Below are 17,207 nucleotides of genomic sequence, written 5' to 3' on the forward strand. Positions count from 1 at the left end.
CGTAAAAGATCAATGGTTTCGTTGCTTGTGTGGCACGTAGCGCCGTCTTGTTGAAAATAAACGTTGTCCAGATTGTCACCGACAGTTTGCATTGTGTAGTTTAGCAGATGTATATTGTGCGTTCAAAGGTACAGATAGTGGTAGTAGAAATGTAAACGAGGTAACGCGCTATGTTACTACAGAGAAGAAATCTATAAAATGTTTTAATTGCAACGAGTATGGACACATTGCAGCAAAATGTCCAAAGCCTCCAAGAAAGGAAAGATGCGCAAAATGTAGCAAGGTGGGACACGATTCTAAGTCTTGCCGCTTTGAAAAATCAACGGTTGCGAAGGTAGTTACTGAAAATTGATAGCCACCGTTAATGTCAAATGTTTTGCTGAATGGTGACCAGTATTCGGCGTTTATCGATACTGGCAGCGGCACATCACTCATATCCGAATCCAAAGTACCAACCAATGCGGAAAAGAAAGCATGTGTTAGAAAGCTAGAGGGATTTGGGGGTGCAAGCGTTGAAAGCAAAGAAGAAATTGAAGTAAATTTAGTTATAGAAGGCATCGCACTGAATACGAAATTGCAGATAGTACCCGATGAGTTTATGCCATACGATCTGTTCATTGGACGAGATGTTTTGTGTCAAAAAGATTGTTCATTAGTTATACAGTCGGGAAATATGCAAATACAGAAAAATACTGCACACGGTTTTAATGTGGACGTATCATTAAGTAAAGATGAAATGCATGAAGTACTTCATTTACTTGAAAAATACGATGATTGTTTTGCAGAAGATTTAGGAAAGCTTGGACGTTATAAAACAACAACTATGGAAATCCTTGTCAGCACCGAGAAACCAATTACAGGTAGGCAGTACCAGGTGCCGTTCATCCAAAGACCTGTACTGTCCACGATAATTGACGACTTGCTTAAGCACAATATAATTCGTCATAGCTCATCGCCTTACGCAGCTCCAGTTGTAATAGTGAAGAAGTCAAATGGGGAAGATAGAATGTGCGTTGACTTTAGGGCACTGAATGCGGTCACGATAAAAAAACAATTTCCAATGCCAATAGTAGAAGAGCAGTTGTCAAAGCTTGGGGGTAATACGTTTTTCACCACCCTTGATATGACTGCAGCATATTATCAAATTCCATTACATGAGGAGAGCAAGAAGTTCACAGCGTTTTTGACACCTGAGGGGTTATACGAGTATAATGTAATGCCACTTAGACTTCGAAATGCGCCAATGGTATTTCAGGAGATGATTATTCAACTTGTACGTGGTTTGAGAAGCCGAAACAAAATTATAAGCTAAGTTGACGAGGTTATAATTGCAACAAAGAATGTTAGTGAAGGTATTGATGTCCTAGCCGAGTTTTTGGAGGCAGTACGAAATGCTGGTCTCACGCTAAAACCAAGTAAATGTACTTTTATGTCAAGAAATGTTAAATTCTTAGGCCATATCGTAAGCCAAGATGGTATTAAGCCTGGTGAGGAGAAAACAAAATCAATTAAAGCTTTTCCTCAACCCACTAATGTAAGTGAAGTCCGTCGATTCCTTGGCTTAACAGGTTTTTTCAGGAAGTTTATACCAGATTATGGTAGTACCGCTACGCCGCTAACAACGTTACTAAAGAAGGCACAAACATACGTGTAGACAGACGAACATGCCACAGCGTTTGAAAAATTAAAACAACGATGTAATGCAGCTGAGTCTACGTATCCATCACATGAATTAGAAGTATTGGCGATCGTAGAGACACTTGAACGATTACGAGTTTATTTAGTCGGCACACCATTTGTTGTACGAACGGACTGCAATGCAATTGCAACAACTAAGTCCACTACAGCATTGAAGCCGCGCATTGCCAGGTGGTGGTTAAGACTACAAGAATTTGATTTTACATGTAACTATCGACCTGGGTCTAAGATGCAGCACGCAGACACACTTAGTCGAGCGCCTGTTGAAATATCGAAAAGTACAAACACTGTTGCAGAAAAGGTATTGAACCTTAACCGAGGCACCACAACTGATGATTGGATTTACTCAATGCAACTTCAAGATGAAAATTTAAAACGAATAAGCGATATAATTACAGGGAAAGAAACGGCAGATGAAGCTACAATTCAGCAAATGAAAACCGATTATACGATGCATAACAGTCGATTATTTAGAAAGGTTAAAGACGAAATGAAATTAACAGTACCAAAGGCAGTGCGATGGCGGGTAGTGAAAGCAAGTCATGACGATGCAGGACATTTTGCACTGGAGAAAACATTAGACCGTCTTAGAAAGCACTTCTGGTTCCCACGAATGCGACGTTACGTGAAATCATATATTGCGGCTTGCGAAGAATGTTGTTTGAATAAGGTCAAGGGAGGTAAGAGGGAGAGTGAACTTCATGTTGCCGATGTACTACCGATACCATTCAGACGTTTGCACATCGATCATGTGGGTCCGTTTCCCAGGAGTAAATCGGGAAACGTCTACGTGTTGGTTATTGTCTTCGGATTCAGCAAATATGTGCTGCTCAAAGCTGTCAGAAATACTAAGGGCGAGCCAGTAATCAAAGCAATGGAAGAAGTAATGGCTATTTTCGGGCAACCACTGCGTGTTACATCGGATCGTGGTACAGCCTTCACATCGAAACTGTTCGAGAGCTTTCTCAACCAAAAGGGCATCCAGCATGTCAAAACCGCTATCAGAACTCCAAGAGCCAATGGGAAGGTTGAGCGCGCGAATAAAACTCTATTGAACGCTCTAAGATGTACAGTGGAAAATAACAAGGTATGGAATGAGTCATTGATGGCCATCCAATGGAGTATAAATTCGCAGAAGAATGAGGTAACGAAATACAGCCCAAACGAACTTGTGTTCTACTTCGATCCAAGGGATGTTAGTCACAACCGAATGATCCAAGCTATGCATGATGAAGTTGTCCATGTGTCAGACATGGAGGAGAAACGCGACATAGCAGCGTCCAATATTATGACCGAACGTACGAAATGGAAAGAGAGATACGACAAACGACATCAGAAACCGCACAAGTACGAAGTTGGTGACTTGGTGGTAATTACAATGTGTTTACAGCTACGGGTGAATCCCACAAACTCGATCCTATGTACAAGGGTCCATACCAGGTGACGAAGGTATTAAACTACGACCGCTATATCGTGGAAGATTTACCGGATACGATGGTCACTCAGCGCCGCTATTGCAATGTGCTGTCCGCCGATAATCTCAAACCATGGTGCGCTAATAGTCCAGAATTAGACATTCATGATGACGACGATGATTCGTCCATGCAGGACGAAATGTCAGGAAAGGCCGAGCTGTCACCGACAGTTTGCATGTGAGAGGGCATTCGCTGGTTGACGTTCGAAAAGAGTAGTCGTCGGTTCGTTGAAGGTGCGAGTGGATGTTCCTGACATCTGCGTATTTCTTTTAATTAATTATAATTTACAAGTTTTTTAAATGTAAATTTTAACCAGAATAAATATAAATTGGCTATTCTTGACAAGATCAATACCATCCAATTCCGGCCATAAAAAATCGTTAATGATTAATCTTTGATTACAACAATAAATTGTGTTACGGGAGAAGTCATGGCACACTTGGTGCGTAAAGTCTCAAAAGTTGCATTTTTAAAGAAATACTTAAAATATTTTGGCATTTTAAATTCGGTAGTCAATGAGTGAATAATAGAAGGAAAATTGTCAACGGACATAAATAATTTCTTTTTATCGAATGGCTAAAGGTGAACTTTGTTACGACAAAAGAGTAAGAATCCAAGTTTTTAGTGAGGAACAAAAGTCTAAGGTTGGAAATTGGTGGGATGATCACGGTGCGCAGTAGATTGTGCTATGAAGCTCTTTGCGGGGACAAAATCGCACCATAATAAATCGAAAAGTGGAAGTAAACCCCTCACTATACTATAATTGGTGCGTACACCCTTTTTGGGTGTTTGACCGAACTCCTCCTCCTATTTGTGGTGTGCGTCTTGATGTTGTTCCACAAATGGAAACCCCTCACTAGTGTACAGGAAAACCGAATACTGCAAGTCTCTTAAAGTTCATAAAAATCCTCTTCCGCCCTTTTAGCTGCCCTGTCGGAAGAAATAGGAAAACCCGTTAGTCCTCGAACAGCTAGAATAAGGTGCTTTCCGAAGTCTTCCTTTAAACAAAGCTCGAAAGATAGCGTGGCTTTCAGAAAAAAATCGAAAAAAGCGTTTAGAATGGACGATCCGATGCCAACATTTTACGGAGGAAGATTGGCCGAATGTTCTGTAGTCTGATGAATCGACCTTCGATAGAGGTTTAGATTGCATCATTTTAAAATATCAACAACCATAGCTTGTCACCCTAATCCAATTTCGAGGAAATAACACAAATCTTATAAAACGATTTTTTTCCTTTCCTACAAATATTTGGGGCACCTGGAGTAACATTCGTGAGCTGACTGTTTGCCAAGGAAAACCATCCGGATTATGTGGTGCCCACTGTTAAGCATGGGGGAAAGAGTATTATGATCTGAAGCTACATGGCTGCTGGTGGTGTCGGCGAAATGTTCATTTGCGAGGGTCGCATGGACAGTCAAAAGTCCATAAATGTATTCGAAGCTGTACTTTTGCCTTCGTTAACGCGTATTTTCGGTCACACTAATTTTGATAGAGTTCAATTCAACCAAGGCAATAATCCTTGTCACAAATCAGCGACTACGATGCGTTGATTTAGAGACAACAACATGGTTTTGCTAGATTGGCCGGCACAGTCTCCAGATCTAAGCCCCATAGAGCACATGTGAGCTATTTTAAAATGTAAGATAAAACATAGCAGCATAACATCGCAAACAGTCCCGAAAAATGCTTTAATTCACGAGTGGAGCGGCATACAGCGAGTACAACCGAATGTGCAAATGTTATTGAAGCAAGGGGTGGACCTATTACCATAATATTCATGCTTTTATGACTGATTCCTTTTATTTATAATGATTTATTAATAAAATATCATTGCTTCACTTTTTAAAACGACGCCTGCTGCTGCTTTTTGTTTTCTGTACAAAATGCTCTGATTTTACACACCAATATTATTTATTATCATTTAAGACCATTTCAACTGCAAATCTGGCATAAAATTCTGACTATCCGAGTACCCTTTAAAAGGTTCTGGAACATGTGTGTGAACAAATTTATTTTATGGGACATCCCTACTGAATCATTTTTGAATATATTTTGACATTTGTTGTCATTAAACAAAACAAAAAAAGACTTGGTCAACTATGCAGAAACTACTAGCTTTTAAGCTGTATCGATACCGATAACTATTAACGGTATTATTAATGAAAATGTGTCTTTACTTTTACTTAGAGAGAAATAGTAAATTCTAGAATTTTTCTCTTTTTGAGTTATGGCGTTCTTCCAGCAAATTGGCAATATGTATGTGTATGTGTACATATGTTTGTTTGTGTGTATCTTCACAGGTTTTCCGTCATTGCACTACTACACAAGAAGCTACTATACACAGGAAACTAACAATTTTGTGTATCAGGGCTTTTTGGTTTGGCCGTCATTGTGGCCATTGAATTGGTTTTGGTTTAATAATATGAAATATTTTCAAAGTACTACCGTACTTTTCGCTTTATACGTTTTAAATTTTGAATGATTTAGTATTTGTGGATTAATAAATAATAAAAATAAAAATAAATTAAAAATTGTGAAAAACACCATATACAATCGGCCCTACTCTGCATGGTCAGAGACTAAAACTCCAGTTACATACCAATGACTTGATTACTCACAGCGAGCATTACTTGAATGATTATTCAATGATTCCTTGTGTTCATATGGCAATATGAAAAATAATTGAATAATTAAAAAAATATATCTATAAAAAATATGCTTCAAAAAGTAAGCATCTAAAAGTATAAAATAAAAAAGGTATTTTACTAACTCTATGGGTTGCTATAGAAAACATTCAGACTTTATGTACATACGTACATACAAGTAAATGCTGTGATTAATCATTTTATTCAAAGATATGACTAATCAAAAATTCGATTATTTGGTCTTTAGTAATCCGTAGTTTAATTACTGAATTAAATTTATATCTTAATTAATCAAAAATTAGAATAACTTGAGTTAAGAGACAAACAAAATTTTCAAATGAAAAAATACTTGAGCACCATCAGGCATATGTAAATGCTACCAAGAGGAAACTTGTATTCAACTTCTTGTTGATGTTTATTTTGTCAATTTTTATTCAGTGGTACAAAAACAAAAATATTGACACCGCGCTGTCCAGAACACTTCCTAATCTTATCCGAACTTTATCAGCACACATTTTCTTTCGCGCGCAGTTTGATGAAAATTAATAATCGAAAGCCTTCTGTTTCTCCTCTCAGAAAGTGCAGAGCTAGAGTTTCGGTGAATCTGAATCTTTAATAAAAATTTTAAATATTCACTCGAATATTTGAATACTCACTCATTCACAAAACCAATTCAAGTACCGATTATACAACACACACACACATATATAAGCAACAAACTGCTTTTCACAATAATACCAAAACATATTTGCCACAAAACACTTATTGGTATTAAACCTTTTCAATTATGTTATCAAAAAACGCACAAAATTCATTATGATATGCAAGTATATAATTTCTTACTGAACAATTCACGTTGGGAGTTTTGGACATCCTCACCTTTCATAAAAACTTAGATCAAAATTAAAGTTGTACTCAATCCAGTATTTAATATATTTAACACTTTTTGCCACGACTCGTTCCAACGTAGTTTAAATTCTGTTTATTGAGATCAATTTCATCACTTCAGCTGGGAAATTTGGAACTGGAAAATATCTGTGTATTTGCTGCTTTCCACTTCACATATTCACGTATACTTTTCACTAAATGCGCCCGTAAATTGGGCACCAATGTTGCTTATACGCCGTGCTTTACAACCGTCCACTATTAACGTTAAATTAACAATGAATTGAGTTAGAATTATCATGGTCAATTTGTATATTGCCTAGCACATAGTAGTAAAAGTGCTGCCTATCGGTCGGTTGGTCGAATGAATGTTGGAAATGTTAATAAATACCACTGAACTGTTTTGTAGTTAAAGTTTAATCCACCTTAGTAACGGACTGATGTTTGTATTAGTATTTGATTGTAGTGGAACGAGTTGAAGCCGCGGCAGCGGACAAATAGGGGGCTAGAGTTGTATTGCGTTGAGCTTTTGCAACATCATTCTAAGAAAAACGGCAAAATATGAATTTGTTAATATAGAATACGAGAATACCGGCGATGTGGAAGCTTCTGGCGACCGCAATATTTGTTGTGAAGAGAGATAGAGAGAGAGAAAAAGAAAAATATGTTCCTAAATATTATGTTTTGACTATTTTGTTTTCATTGTCCGACCGAGCAGTGCAGGAGCTGATGCACAGAAAAACGCTCACACAGAAATAATGCATATTTGCAGAGTTTATAATTTGTTTATGCGTATGTCAATTAGACCTCAGAGTGATATACATGAGGAAAAATATTATAATATACATAAATGATTAAATTCATCAATTGGATTCAATAATTTTTTGAGGATATGTCGCCGCAGAAAAATGAGAGGAATCCACATTTACATACTTTCAGATAGTCAGATACTCAACTATAATCACCTCAAAATTAGTACACGGCTGCCTGAACCTTCGTAACAGGGAGCTTCAACACATTATAATTCCTGGACATGAAGGACATGAGAGAAATAAAATAGCAGACCATCAAGCTTAGGACTTTCAAAGGGCCACATCAACGAACTTCTCAGGAAGTGGAGGGAGAAGAAGCTCGTTGAACACTGGCGAACTTCTAATGGCTCTTAAAAATCAGAACTGAAAATTACATCATTTAGATGTCCTCCATGATACCTATAACACGAATTTTGCAATATATTGTTCTTAAACATCGAGAATATTTATAATAAGATTAAGACGTTATTCTATCGTGCAAAATTCTAGATCTGTCTACTTACAAATGTTAGATATAACATAAAAAACTATAAATTATTCACTATTGCCATCTAGACGTCACTTTTGAAAGACCCTTTATATATTTACAAAAAAAAAAAAAAAAATTACTTGTTAAAAACCGTTTTTCATATTTTTGTTAATGATTTCGGTTGATGTGAATCTCACTACAAATAAAATAAAAAATCAGTACAATAGAACTTCTCCATAGTTGCTCATTCTAAACTAGGAAATTAGCTCAACTGAACTCCTAACTCTACTTCTTCTTATGCTCAAGCGTCCAAGTAAACCAATTCCATAAAAAGTAAGACTACGTCCAAAATACTTGGATCACTTGACATGGAATCGCTCCATCCTCTAAGTAGATGCGAAAATACTATAATATACATATGGTTTTAATTACGACGAGCCATCCCAGGCACTGGATATAGGAATATGGGACAAAATAATACACCTATACGAGAATTGAGCAGCAGTTCGAAGTACGCTATTCCTCTCCCCAATTTGAAGAAGGAACCGCACGTCATACAAACCAGGATGGATGGGAGAGGGGGATTTGGTGTCATAGCCACACTTAGAATTTCTCCACGGGCGCATAAAAAAACTGGTGGGAATTGCTTTGCTATGTTCAGAACTTAAAAAGCTCCCAGTTACTGCAGCATTTTTCTAGTCGAGATCTACTCTGTGACTGAAACAGCGCAGCCGAACTAACCGCTCTTAACTCTAATGTGAAAACTTTCATTGACTGTCAGATTGACATTTCCAGAGGTTAGGTGAATATAAATGAAGGCTGAACTAAAATTGTATAAATCGTATCAGAATCATTAATGGGACTACCACTTTTTTACCCAATTCACAGGCCCAATCTCAAGCAAACCATAAAATGACCTGATAAGCATTATTGATAGCTCTCAGCGGTAGTAATAGAACGACCAAGAATACATATAATATATGCATGTACATAAACATATTTGTATCTGTATGTATGTGCATATACACTTATGCAATAGGCGGCAATTCTACTTCTATGTTCTCTATGCGGTACGCCGGCTGCTGACGTGCGATTACCTGATAGCAAAGCATGACTTTCTGCATATTTGACAACATTATGACTGTTGACTGTGGCAATGGTAATGTTTGAATGCGGGTTCTAGAAAAATCACTTTCGAACTTGTGCCTCTGTATAGTAGAACGTCGTAGTGCAGAGTGCTTTTTTCTCTTTTGTTTCTCCATAGAAGTAGCACCAGCTGATGTTTTAAAATGTCTATAAAAAATTCGAATGGTCAGCTATCATAAATTCAGGAGGTTAGCTCTCTTTTATTAAAAGAGATATAATGCAACAAATAATTTGCTACCTGAGTCTTCAAAACTTTGATTTCACTAAAAACTAAGGCCGCTTTTTCTCTCTTGTAGCTTTTAACAATATTTTTATTATTTTACCCACATAATGGCTGAAACAGAACATCACAGAAATGGACCCTCAATTTTTCGAAAAAATGAACCGAAGGGCTAATTGCTATCAATATATAAAAAAGGTTCAAAATCAAATAGCCTTGCTCCTTCTTTTTTTTTTTTTATATTTGTTTATTTATTATCAATTAATATTATTAATCCTTCTTTCTGGTTGAGGTGTAATATTTAGGAAGAAAATATTTGTGCTTACTATTATTTATTTATGTGTTAAATTGAATCCATCTTCTAAAATGCTAAATACATACATACATACAGCTGTTGTCAGCTAATTAGAAACGCTCCCTTTTGATAAACGCTTGATGAGCATAATATTAAACTGTTTAAATTTACCGTTATTTTTTCTCTTAAAATCATTTGCATTGCTTTTGTTACTCTATTTACTACCCAATGCACCTAGTTTTGTAGTTGTGAAATGGAAGTACCGTTAATATTATCCAACGCAGTGCATGGGTTACTTAGTTCAAGGTAAATAAACTGAGACGAGTAATTAGAAACAGTTGTTCAATGGAAGCATATTCGGCAAGTTGTGTTATTTTAATAGTAATATAATCGACTTTTTGGTATGTATATATTTTAAATTGGTTGTTTAAAAGCAACTAAAATATTCGTCTTCAAGATGTGTAATGGGAAAAAGCAGCAGCTGTACACCTGCCCTGCGGAGCTCCATTTTTGACCTTCGTAAAGCTGGAAAGTCGTACAGTGAAATTTCTAAGCAAGTCAAATACTCAAAAAAAATGGTTTTTAACGCCTTAAAGCATATCCAACTTTTTAAGACTGTTGACAATGTTCCAATGTTCCAAGGCCCCGGAAAACTTCAGCAGAAATTGACCGCAAGATAGCAATCACCTCCAAAAGAGACCCAAAAAAGACTTCCACCGACATCCAACGGGAAATTCAGGATCAATATAATTTCGAAATATCCAAGAGGACAATTACTCGGCGTCTGGTCGAATCTGGTCTGCATGGCAGAGCAGCACGCAAGAACCCCCTTCTAACCAAGATACAAAGGAGACGGCGAGTAGTCTTTGCGAGATCCCATTGGTCATGGACTCCAAAACAATGGAAAAATATCGTAGGCCCAGATGGTAAAAGGTATGTTCGACGGCCAATCAACCAAGAATTTAATCCTCGCTACGTTTCACGGATAGTGAAGCATTGTGGAGGATCAATCATGGTGTGGGGATGCTTCTGGTGGAATGGTGTTGGCCCAATCCATAGGATTGATGGAATTTTAAATAAGGAGAAATACGTCGATATACTAAAAAATGTAATGTTGCCGTGGGCTGAGGAAAATTTGCCTGTTATATGGAAGTTTCAACAGGATAATGATCCAAAGCACACGGCAAAGTTGACGAAACAGTTTTTCGACGAAAATTCCATCAATGTTTTGGAATGGTCATCATCCAGTCCCGACTTAAACCCAATAGAGCATCTCTGGGGGACGTTAAAAAAGCCGTGAGTGTCAAAAATATCCCAAATATGGATGTCCTTTTTGCCGAAGTAAAAACGGCATGGCAAGCAATACCTGTGGCGCGCTGTCAGAATCTCACTACATCAATGCGCAATCGATGTGAGGCAGTGTTGAAGCAAAAGGGTTATGGAACCAAATACTAACATAATCTTTATGTTGATCTGATAATGCATTACTGTTTCTAATTAGTTGCCCTATCCAAATCGTGCATTTCACATGCTTTAAAAAAATATATATATATTTAATAAAATTGTTTTCCACTAGTTTTTAAGTTTATCATATGTTTAAATAAAATTGGCAAAAAGTTATGAAAATACGTGTTTAAAAAGAAAATGGAAAATTTATTTTGAAATAAGTGTCGTTTCTAATTAGCTGTCAACAGCTGTACATATGTGTGTATTCCATATATGTACATACATATATGTATATAATACAATGCAATCCAAAAATGTATGATTTGAAAAATAATAATGCAAGTCATCAATAATACAGTTTATGTTTTACTATTACAGATTTTTCTGTTCGCTAATCAATCGTGTGTTTTGGGGATTTTCGTTGATTTTAGGCTAATTTTAGGGGATTTTGAAAAATATATGTGGAAACGTTTTTGGTGGTTGACAACATTGCATTTTTACGAGAAAAGAAAACGCTATGAGCTAGATTTTCGCAGGAAATTTACATGTGTGTTCAATATTTTTGTTACGGATTGTACATACTTACATACATATGTATATGATACTAAAAAACATGTGGATCCAAACGTATGTTGATATGCGTTTCGCGAAGGGCTGTAACTATTACCATACTTCTATGTACATATATTTATGTATGCAAGTATGCATGCACGGACTGCATCGAAAATATGTGTAAACTTGTGCTTGCTTTGAAAAGTTCGCATTCACTTTAGTTAAACAAAATTCACTTCATCGTTTTTCCGCGGATATATGTACATACATATATATGTACGTCTTTGTGTGAGTTCACTTAAGTTCTTTTTTTGTTTTTTTACGGTTTTTTTTCCTGTTCCATGCATCTACGTGTGGATATTAGTTTGTTGTTGTGCATATGAAAAACCGGTTTTTTGTTTTTATGTTCAGCTCAGTACTGCTAAACACCACACGATCAGCCCAATCACGAGCAGCGGATACAACACGCTTTCCACTCTGCCGCTCATTAAAAGCGAGGAATATTTGCTTCAGAACAAAGAGGCAGGCAGCAGCAAGCCCAAGTAGGGGCGAAGAGTAATTAGCGCTTAAGCTAGATATACACGAGGCAACCGTTGAAGCAACGTGTTGCAGCAACGGTTGCCTTTGTTTAAGAAACACGTTGCGACCGTTGCTTCAATCTCAGTATTGTGTATAACTGTGGTGCAGGAAAGGTACAAGCGGAAGATACGTAAAATTAATTTTTTTAAATGATCGACGAAATACGTAAAATTATTTCTCTTATTATAATTGACGAACTTTTGTACGAAAATGAGGAGAAGAGATGCAACAAAGGAAGAGAAATAAAATTTGGTCCAAAAATTGAAAAAAAATCGAATTTTCGAACGAGAGGCTGCTGAAAGAACTGAAGGAAAATGAGCCAGCGGACTATAAAAATTACATGAGGATGGACGAAGCCCTGTTTAGAAAATTGTTGGACTTCGTAAAGGCCAAAATAACGAAACAAGATACCATAATGAGAGAGGCAATATCAGCAGAAATTAGACTGGCAATAACTTTGCGGTATCTTGCAACAGGAAACTCTTTTGCGGACTTGAAATTTTTATCAATTTTATTGTATTCATTTTTTAATTGTTCGTATGCTTTTTTTCTAAAATTTTTGTTTTTATATTTTTCACTACTTATATCCCACAGCTCTATCAAATTTTTATATTCGTTAATAAAATTAACATAATTTTCATTATTTTCAATTGCCATTTTTTTCTTTTTCACTTTATTTTACTCCGCACGAACCTTCTTCTTTGCTTGTTTTCAACGAACTGAACGAGTAAAAGCAGTAAACAATGATACACACGAAGCAACGGTTGCAGCAACCTATCCCAAAAATCAAATTTATTTGATATTTTAGGCAACGGTTGCAGCAACACGAAAATCAATTGGCAACACAGCTACACACGAGGCAACGGTTGCTTCAACATGGCCTGGTGTGTATTTAGCTTTATATACCAACTGAACAAAGATAGCTGCAAAGGAAGAGAAACTATCCGAGCTCATATTTTGATTTCGTAATGAAATATTTAAGAAAGTGTATGTATGTAAATACATATGTAGCGATCCACATGACATTTCGCATTGCTTTCTCAATTCAACTCTCTGGCGCACTCTAATTTACTTAGATCGGTTGTTAAAGAGAATCGACTGATTTGCATCGTTTTCAAAATACGGAACGCATAAATGTTAGTCATAACCTCTCAACTACTTTTCTTTAGAAATAAGCTTCCTCTGCTGAGTTCAATTTAATATATTTAAAATATTTAAATATTTTTCCTATATGCACTGGGTTATTTTTGTGTGTGTTGTTTTTCTCTTAATTTCCATTTTCTTATAATTTCTATACGCACATATGTACATAAGTATTCATGTACATACATACATATACACACACAGTCTCTCACAAAACTTTCGGCTTATGTGCACATGTGTGTATATACATAGCTCGTTGATCAGCAAGTGCCTGCTTTGCCGATCGGAATCAATTATAATGACTCTTTGGGAAAGTCCAAAAAATTTTAAGGCACCACCGACTTTTATTTGCTTGTAAACAAGGCAGCTACTACTTAGAACAGTATAAGGAAATTGTATAAAGCCTTTTATGATCAATTGAAACAAATTGGAATAAGAAATTGAAACCGTGTATAATTCTATCATTTCGTTGTTGAAATAGGGTGCTGGTCGTGTCAGCGCCGATGTGGTACGACTGATAAACACAATATTCAGAAATATAAATAACCCTTTCTAAATATTGGCCGAAATAATAGATACTCAATGCAAGGGTTTTAACGTAAAGTGATTATAAAATATACATATGTATGTTCACATGCGCATATGTATGTAGTGAAACCGTATCTGGATGCATTTGCTGTTTTATCATATTCTGCGATTGAATCAATCTAATCAAACTCACTGCTCTTAGCTCCGCCATTACGAGTGTGGTTATAATTTTTCCACTAATGTTTTGCTACAAGTTCCCGCTACATATCTGCTCTTTCACATGTACATACATATGTACATAAGTATGTATGTGCATATTTATTGATAGCCGTTTTGTGTCGACAACAATACGTGATCGACATAAACGTTCAGTGGGGTTGCATTGTAGCTTACGTATGTATGTATGTATATCCATACTTATGTACATATAGTATGTAACTATTTATACGTAAGTATATATACGTGAATTTATACGAAATCAATTTACATACATATAAAAGTATTGTTTTATGTCCATACATACATATGGCCGTCGAATGGTCAGTGTGTCTCAGCTAAATTTTCTATATACGTATATTCATACATATGTATGTATGTATGTACATAGGGCATGTAAGTATGCAGTAGAAAAGCACCAAGCAATATTCTTATATTTGTATGAGTTCATTTGCGTGATTTTCTTTTCAAATTAATAATTCCGATTAATCCTTAACCGCTTAATTGACGACATTTAATATACCCGTGAATTACGCATTTCAGACATACACGTTAAACACGTCGAAAACGTTCAAACACTCCGTCCACTGTGACTTCAGTAATAAAACACGACGCCTCAACGTGAAAGCGAATTGCAGACTAAAGCAACAATATCGGACATGATCTCTTCAAAATGATGACAATATGAAAAGAGTCATATCCACTACAGGGGTTTTAAGCTCAACGCTCTTTAAGTCACCTCCCATTACTCGTATTACTACCACAGTTGTTGCTCATAACTTGTTATGCCGACTTATCAACGTGATTGTCATCTCTTCCATATAATTTGAAATAATTCAGGTATGTATGTATATGCATACAAGTATATGTATGTATGTATGTACACCCACTTGTCAGTTTGATTGCTCACACCCGTTGAACAGTGCTGCCGCCATAACTTCAATTGAAGTTTTCACTTCGATTTAGAAGGCGACACTTTTTCATTTTATCTTTTGAAAGTATCTGCTGGGTTTTTCAACTTAGAGTTTATTTCTTAAATCCAAATAATATTTTGACGGCAAGAATGCATCAAATAGGGAATCGATTCTAGTTTATTCACTTAATCTCGATCTTCGAGTTGACCTCTTAGAAAGAAGTCCAATCGGGAAACGGGTGATTTTGAGGGCCAAATTGCTGCAAAATATTCTTCCCGGGAAAAAATTAACGGCATTTCATATCGCCTTATTGAAACTAAATATCGTCAAAATGTATACCATTAACAGTTGGCCTAAAAACGCTGTCAACTTATCTGCAAATGGCAATCGATCGAAGGCAAGCGCATTTCCAGTTTCTTTTTTGAAAAAGACACCCCACCAACGAACTCTCTTGGACGATTTTAACGATCGAGAATATCTAAAAATTAAAGAACCTGCTCTTAACTTATTTTAATTGTTTTTACGCAGCTTTCAAGCAAAATCTTAGAAATAGTTGAAATACTTTAAGCGAGGGAGGTCAATTTGACCTGGAATTTTAAAAGGTAAACAATATCAGATAATTGGGAGCCTGTTCATAACGTTGTAAATACTAATGGAATTCCATGCAGTAAAAATTAATTAACTGGGGTTTCATTATTTCAGATGATTTAAGGTGAGTTCTTACATGCATTTTCTCCGATAATAAAACGCAGAACGCTGAAACAATTTTAATGAAAAAAAGTTAGTGTGAATACTAAATATTTTCTCTGTCAAAAAGTTAGTGAACAACAACAAAGTGGAAAGAAATCCTATCCCCTTCCTGTACTAATATGACCGCAATATTTTCAGATCCATAGGCTTGTTACTCACACATGATACTGCGAATCTACCAATTACCGATATTCTCACAATACATACAAATACACAATGCCCCAAGTAAATATCTCTCTCTCTCTCTCTCTCTCTCTCTCTCTCGACTTTGCACCAGCACAAATACTCGTTTACTTGCAATACAAATTGTTTAGCTTTTATGAATGAAAAGCTTTCTGCAACAACACAAGAACCTATGCAATATTACTACAACTCAAACATACATGCATACATGCAATTACATATACATACACACATGTACATGCATAAGTACAATAGTATTTGCGAGAGACTTTTAATGTACATGAATATCCTGTCACTTAAATACATATGTATATATGTGCCTAACAACCCACTTTTCCTTCGAAAAAGCAATATGACTCACACTGGATTTCTTGGAAAAGGATACACGCATCTTACAGTTTTTGCTTTTGTTGAGCCATTTAGTTTGTTATTGATATTTTATATGTGTCGTCTGACACGATTTTTGGTGACTAATGGTCTCCACTTAGTCCAGCCTGGAATTATTTCATATACATACATATGTATGTACATATGTACATAATTTCACATTCCGTTTTGGCTTCCTATAATACTTGCTCTGACACAAACGATTACATGCTATGAAATAAGGTAACTAATGTAGTTTTTACCAATAAATCCATTGTAATTTGATTCAACTGGAGAAGCGAGCTTTGGCACCCCAGCCCCAGTAATTAGGCGATACAACGCTCGAACCGCATGCATACTATACATCAACCCTCGTACTTAAATAAGGTAAATGCCGCCACTATGAAATGTTGCTCAAGTAAATAAACTTTGCAATGTAAAAATTAGGTAAGCGTCAATAAATAATGATTGTCTCATAGCATTTGCTCCGTGGGCCATTTACACGTGCAACTACAGTGTGACAAATGTGGTTTAACTTTTCAATACACTTTTCTCTTTAATATTTACGAATAATTAAATGAAATGAATTAAGAAAAAAATGCTTGTTTTTGTTATTCCAAGGCTGAGGAGGAGAAGCATGCCAAAAGTGCAAGCTATCAAAAGTGTTCATATTTCATTTACATGTCACAGTGGGTAGCAGATTTGTTCTGATTTTGATATTCAGAGGTAATTTTGGTAGGAAACCCACACATCCTAGACCTCTGTCCAACACTAACCATCAGACAGACTACTGCATATGGAACTATGGTACCATCCATTCTATTCTCTCGTAAACGAACTGGCAGTTTACGCTCAAATTTAAATGGCATTTCGAATTGATGG

At 36.1% G+C, this 17,207-nt stretch overlaps 1 protein-coding gene across 11 annotated transcripts in view; it reads right to left on the bottom strand.

Moving 5' to 3' along the window:
* LOC129246858 (embryonic polarity protein dorsal) overlaps positions 1-17,207 on the bottom strand; it is an 82,669-nt gene that overhangs the window by 26,988 nt on the left and 38,474 nt on the right. The window contains exons 1-2 of one of the 11 annotated variants that reach the window (XM_054885526.1): positions 14,388-14,739; positions 11,681-11,993 (exon numbers count right to left, since the gene is read on the bottom strand). The exons of 5 other annotated variants lie outside the window; for them this stretch is intronic. The gene's annotated coding sequence lies outside the window, so the exon portion shown is untranslated. Of the gene's footprint in view, positions 1-6,700; positions 6,840-11,680; positions 11,994-14,387; positions 14,745-17,207 lie in introns of those variants that run through there. 5 more of the 11 variants (XM_054885533.1, XM_054885531.1, XM_054885528.1 and 2 more) reach the window with 5 other exon arrangements.

This window comes from Anastrepha obliqua, chromosome 5 (assembly GCF_027943255.1).
Source record: "Anastrepha obliqua isolate idAnaObli1 chromosome 5, idAnaObli1_1.0, whole genome shotgun sequence".
Classification (NCBI taxonomy): domain Eukaryota; kingdom Metazoa; phylum Arthropoda; class Insecta; order Diptera; family Tephritidae; genus Anastrepha; species Anastrepha obliqua.